We start from the raw sequence: 7460 nt of genomic DNA on the forward strand, positions 1-7460 counted from the left end.
TTAAAAACAATTTCACAGGGGGTTGTACGCTTTCTGCGATATTTACAGTAATATATTCTTTTTCCCTGGGTATTAAGAACAATATTATGGGAGGGGGTGTACACCCCCTGCGATATTGAATGTAATGTCACCCTCTCTTTCCCTGGATATTAGGAACAATGTCATGCAGGGAGTGTACAACCACTGCGATATTGGGAGTAATATCATCCTCTTCCACCCCTGGATAATAGGAACAATATCACAATGGTGGTGTGCACAGCCTCCGCTCTTGGGAGTAATATCAACCTCTCCCCTTGTGAATATAGAAAACAATATCATGGGAGGAGGGTGCAGCTGCAGGCCTCTTTCCCCCTGGATATTAAAAACAATATTTCAGGGGGTGCGTACCACCCCTGCGATATTGGGAGTAATAACATCTTACCCATTGGATATTAAGAACAGTATCACAAAGGGGTGTACAAACTTTGCAATATGATGTCATAACCTCTCCCAACCTGGATATTAGGAACGATATCATGGAAGGGAGGTGTACAACCTTTGTGGTATTCACAGTAATATCATCGTTTCCCCCATTGGATATTAGGAACATTATCACAAGGGGGGGGGGTGTACACCTCCTGTGATATTGGAAGTAATATCATCCTTTCCCCCTGGATATTAGGAACAATATCGCAGAAAAGGTGTACACCTGCCGTGATATTGGAAGTAATGTCATCCTCTCCTTTCCTAAATATTAGGAACTATATCACAGAAGAAGTGTATACCTTCTTGGAAATTGGGAGTAATATCATCCTCTCCACTGCTCGATATTCGAAACAATATCACAGGTGGGTGTACACCCCCACCCGCGATATTGGTAGTAATATCATCTTCTCCCCCACTGGATACTAGGAACAGTATCACAGGAAGGTGTACACCCTCTTGGCTATTGGGTTGGGAGTAATAGCATCCTCTTGCTCCCTGGATATTAGGAACAATATCCCGGGGGGTGGGGTGGGTACAACCCCTGCAATATTAAGAGTAATGTCATCCTCTTTCACCCTGGAATTTAGAACAACATCACAGGGGGAGTGTACACTCCCTGAGATATTGAGCGTAATATAACCCTTTCCCAATTTGAATATTAGAAAAAAATACCACAGGAAGGAGGTACGCCATGTGTGATATTGGGAGTAGTATCACCTTCTCCCCACACTGGACTGTAGGAACAATACTGCAGGGTGGGTGTGTACACCCCTGCAAAATTGGGAGTAATATATTACTCCACCTTCTAGATATTAAGAGCAATACCACATGGGGGTGTACACATCCTGCAATATTGGGAGTGATATCATTCTTTTTCCCACCCTGGGTATTAGAAACAATATCACGGGGTGGTGTATACCCTTTTGTGATATTGACAGTAATATGATTTTCTCCATCCTTTAATATTAGGAACAATATCACAAGGGGGGTTTACAAACTGCAATATTGGGAGGAATAGCATCCCAACCTGGATATTAAAAACAGTATCACAGGGGGGATGTACACTCCCTGTGATATGGGGAGTAATATCCTCTCCCCACTTGGATATTAGGAAAAATACCACAGGGCGGGTGTACAACCCCTTCAATATTGGGTGTAATATTATCCTCTCTCCCCCTGGATATTAGAAACAATATCACAGATATGTGTACACCCATTGTGACACTGAAAGTAGTATCATCTTCTCCCCCCATGAATAATTAAGAAGAACATCACACGGGGGACGTACACCTTCTGTGATATTGAGAGCAATATCACCTTTTCCCGTTTGGATATTAAAAAGAATATGACAGGGGGTGTGTACACCCCCTTCGATATTGGTAGTAATATAATTCTCTCCCCTACTTGATATTAGAAACAATATCACAGAAGGGATGTACACCTTTTGTGATACTGGGAGTAATATCATCCTCTCCTCTTCTAAGTATTAGGAACTATATTAAAGGAGCAATGTACACAACCTGTGATATAAAGAGTAATATCATTCTCTCCCCACCTGGATATTAGGAACAATATCACAGGGGAAGTGTACACCAACGGCAATATTAGACGTAATATCATCCTCTATCCCCTGGATATTAGGAACAATATCGGGGAGTGGACACATCCTGCGATATTGGGTGTAATATTATCCTTTATGCCTCTGGATATTAAGAACAGTATCACAGGAAAGGTGTACACCTTCTGTGCGATTGAGAGTAATATCATTTTCTCCCCGAATGGATATAAGAAACAATATAACAGGGGAGGTGTACACCCCCTGCGATATTCGAAGTAATATTATCCTCTTTCATTGTCGATATAGGAACAATATCCCAAAGGCGGGGTGTAACCTTCCTGTGATATTGGGTGTAATATCATTCTTTCCTTCCCTGTATATTAGGAACAATATCACAGGAAGCATGTACACCCACTGCAATATCATAATTAATATCATCTCCTTTACTGGATATTAAAAACAATATCACAGAGGGGGTGTACACCCCGTGATATTATGAGTAATATTATATACTTTCAACCTCGATATTAGGATCTATATCACATAGGAGGTGTAGACTCTCTGCTACATTGGGAGTAATATTATCCTCTCCCTTCCCGGATATTAAAAAGAATATCTCAGGGGGGTGCACAGCCTCTGCAATATTGGGAGTAATGTTAATGTCATTCTTTACCCCCCTGTATATTAGAAAAAATGTCACAGATGGGGTGTACACATTCAGTGATATTGGGGGTAATATCACTTTTTCTGAACCTGGATATTAGGCACAATATCACACGGTGGGTGTACACCCCCTGCGTTATTGGTAGTAATGTCATCCTCTTTCTCCCTGGACAGGAGAATCTATATGACAGGGGGGTGTACACTCCCTCTGATAATGGGGGTAATAACATCCTCTCTCCCCTGAATATTAGGAACAATATCACATTTGGGGTGTACATCCCCTACAATATTGGAAGTAACATCATTCTCTTCCCATGGTTATTAGGAACAATATATCAGGTGGTGTGTACACCTCTTGCGATATTGGGAATAATATCATCCTGTCCCCACCTGGATATTTGAAACTGTATCATGGGAGGGTGTACACCCTGTTCAACACTGGGAGGAATTTCATCCTTTCCCCCTGGGATATCAGAAACAGTATCACAGGGAGGTGTACATCCTTTGTGATATTGACAGTCATATTATCGTCTCCCCCCTTGAATATTAGGAACAATATCACAAAAGGGGTGTACATCCCTTATGATATTGGAAGTAATATCATCCTCTCCCCCCTGGGATATTAGGAAAAATATCACAGAGGGGTGTACACCCCCTAGGCACAATTTCACAGGAAGTGTGCACACCACCTGGAATATTGGAAGTAATATCAACCTTTCCTTACCTGGATATTAGGAAAAATATCAGGGGGTTTACACCCCCTGCGATATTGGGAGTAACATTATCTTGTCTACCACTTGGTATTAGGAACAATATTAAAGGTGGTGTACACACCTGTGATATTGGGAGTAATATCACCTTCTCCCCCCAGGATATTATAAACAATATCATGGGAGTGGTGTACACCCTCTGCGATGTTGGGAGTAATATCATCTTCTCTTTCCCTGGATATTAGGAACAATATCACAGAGGTGGTGTACATTTTCTGCTGTATTTGGAGTAATATCATCCTCTTTTAACCTGGATATTAACAACAATATCACAGGGGAGGTGTACACCCCTGTGATATTGGGAGTAATAACATCCTCTCCCCACCTGGATATTAGGAACAATATCACATTCAGGGAGGTGTACACCTTTTGCAATGTTGGGAATAATATCCTCTTCTCTCCCCCTGGATATGAGGAAGATTATCACAGGGTTGATTGTAGGGAGACCCCCTGAAACTATTACTACGGAATAAAAGATGAAATGCTCTTGATTATTGTAAATACAAAATTACATGCAGGATTGTGTAAAGACAATGCCAGGTTGGACTGCCTGAATGAGCCAACAGCACATAATGTGCTTCCCCCTGCAGAGAGCCTATGAATGGACGTGCAGTCAGGGAAGTTTCACAGCACCAAGATTCCTAACCCAAAAAAGCAGGTGTTCATAACTCTGGGAATGGAATGCGACCCTCGTGGAGAGCCTATAAATGGACGCATGTGGGGGGGTGCCTGTCCATATGGATAAGATAGGGCTATAAACGCTCTCATCTTGCCACAGCTCTTCTAGGCCTCTTTAAGGTTAAAGCATACTCCCTTCTGAGAATTTCTGTTCTAACCGGTTGTCTAGCTTCACGTCCTGTTACTATGGATTGTCTGTAACCAGCTTTTGCTGCAACTGTTACTGCTGATTAATATCTTGCTAATCATAGGTTATGGATAGACTGTGTTTCTGTTTTAAGGCTCTGTTAGAAATTACTGATGCACACACTATATTGTAAATTCTTACCTATGTATACTGTACTTCTGCATACAGATGTTATGTTAAAGAATTACTTAATCCCCATGTGACCATCTCACCTCACAATCAAATAACCCTAAATCCTTCACTAACCTACCCCCACCCTCACTAAACTTAATAATAAATGCTGGCATATCCAGTGCATTGTTGGCACCACAGGACCAGAAGACTGTGACCCCCCTGGACCCAGCTTTCACTATCTTCTGTGTGTCTATTATTTCTTGACCTGTTGATCCACCTGGGAGCAAAGAGAGAGCCCTGTTGCATCGTGGGCTACTGGCCAGATCTCGCAATAGTTGATGAACATCCCCTGCGATATTTGGAGTAATATCAACACCCCCGGATATTAGGGACAATATCACATTGGTGTGTATACCCTTTGCTATATTGAAAGTAATATCATCCTTTCCCTTGCTGGATATTAAGAGGAATATCACAGGGAATGTGTACAACCTCTGCGATATTGGAAGTAATATCATCCTCTCTTCCCTGGATATTAAAAACAGTATCACAGGAAGTGTGTACCCCCCCAGGGGTGGTGTATATCCCCTGTGATATTGGGAATAGTATCATCCTCTCTCCCTGGAATGCTAGATAAAATATCACAGAGTGGTGTATATCCCCTGTGATATTGATAGTAGTATCATCATCTCACCCTCAAATATTAGGTACAAAATTACAAAGTGGGTGTACACTCCCTGAGATATTGGGAGTAATGTCATTCTCTACCCCCTAAATATTAGGAACAATACTACAGAAGGTGTGTACACCATCAGCAATATTGGAAGTAATGTCAACCTCTTTCCACCTGGATATTAGAAATAATATCATAGGGGTGGTGTACACCCACTTTGATATTGAGAGTGATATAATCCTCTTCCCCCTAAATATTGGGAACAATATCACAAAGGGTGTACACCTTCTGCTATATTGGGAGTAATATTATCTTCTCCCCCCTGGATATTTGGAACAATATCACAAAAGGGTGTACACACCCTGTGATATTGGTGGTAATATTATCTTCTTTGCCCCCAGATATTACAAACTATATCACAAGGAGAGTGCACACCCTCTGCAATATTGGGAGTAAGATCATTCTTTTTCATTCTGGATATTAGGAACAACATTACACGGGGGGTGTACACCCACTGTGATATTGGGAGTAATATTTTCTTCTTCCTCCATGGATATTAAAAGTAATATCACAGGGGTGGTGCACTCCTTCTGTGATATTTGGAATAATATCATCCTCTCCCAACTTGGATATTAAAAACAGTATCACAAGGGAGATGTACATCCCCTGCTATATTGGTAGTAATAGCATCCCCTTCCATCCTGATATTAGGAACAATATCACAGGGGCGTGTACACCCCTTGCAATATTAAGAGTAATAATATCTTATCTCCACCTGGATATGAGGAAGAATATCACAGGGTGGGTGTACACCTACTGCGATATTAGGAGTAACATAATCCTCTTACCCTCTAAATAGTAGGAGCAATATTACATTGATATGCACATTCTTTATGATATTGAAAATAATATCATCCTCTTCCCCCCTGGATATTAGGAAGAAGATCACAGGGGGTGTACACCTTCTGTGATATTGGGAGTAATATCATCCTCTCTTCCATGGATATTAAAAACAATGTCACGGGATGTGTGAAACCTTCCTGTGATATTGAGAGTAATATCCTCCTCTCACCCGCTGGATATTAGGGATGAAATCACAGGGGGTAATATCATCTTCTTCCCCTGTGGATATTAGGAACAGTATCACAGGAGGGTTGTACACCTCCTGCGTTATTGGAGTAATATCATTCTGTCCCCCCTGAAGAGCAGGAACAATATCACAGGATAAGTGTACACTCACTGCGATATTGACAATAATATCATCCTCTCCCCCTTTGGGCTAGGAACAACATCACAAGGGGGGTGTACACCCTCTTCGATATAGTGAGTAATATCATCCTCTCCTTCCCTGGATATTAGGACAATATCACAGGGTTAACATACTCCCCCTGCAATATTGGGAGTAATATCATTTATTCCTCGTAAATATTAGGAACAATATCCCAAAGAGTTTGTACACCCCTGTGATACTGGGAGTCATCTCATACTCTCCCCTCTGGATATTAGGAAAAATACCACAAGGGGTGTGAACATCCCCTGCAATATTGGGAGTAATATCAACCTCTTCCCTTCTGGATATTAGGACCAATATCACAGAGAGTGTGTACACACACAGCGATATTGGGAGCAATAGCATCCTATTTCCACCTGGATATTAAGAACTATGTCACAGGGGAAGTGTATACTTCCTTCAATATTGGGTGTAATATTATCCTTTCCCACCGTGGATATTAGGAACAATATCACACCGAGTTGTACATCCCCTGCAATATTGGAAGTAATATTATCTTCTCCCCCACCTGCATATTAGGAACAATATCACCAGAAAAGTTGTACACCCCCTGCAATATTAAAAGTAATGTCATCCTGTCTTCCCCTGGACATAAGAAACAATACCACAGGGGAGTGTACAACCCCTGCAATATTGGGAGTAATATCATCTTCTCCTCTGAATATTAGGAACAATATACAGAAGGCACGTACACCCCCTGTGAAAATGGGGTAATATCATTTTTACCCCTCTAAATATTAAAAACAATATCGCCTGGGGGGTGTACATCCTCTGCGATATTGAAAGTAATATAATCTTCTCCCCATTTGACTATTAGGAACAGTATGCCAGGGGTTCGTACACTCCCTGCAATATTGGAAGTAATATCATCCTCTCCTCCCTTGAATATTAGGAACAATATCACAGGGGGAGTGTATACACTCTGAGATATTGGGAGTAATGTTATCTTCTCCCTTCGTGCATATTGGGAACAATATCACAGGGGTTGGTTACACCTTATGCGATGCGGGGAGTAATATCATCTTCTCCCACCCTGGCTATTAGGCACAATATCACAGGGG

Source organism: Papio anubis, chromosome 13 (genome assembly GCF_008728515.1).
Source record: "Papio anubis isolate 15944 chromosome 13, Panubis1.0, whole genome shotgun sequence".
NCBI lineage: Eukaryota > Metazoa > Chordata > Mammalia > Primates > Cercopithecidae > Papio > Papio anubis.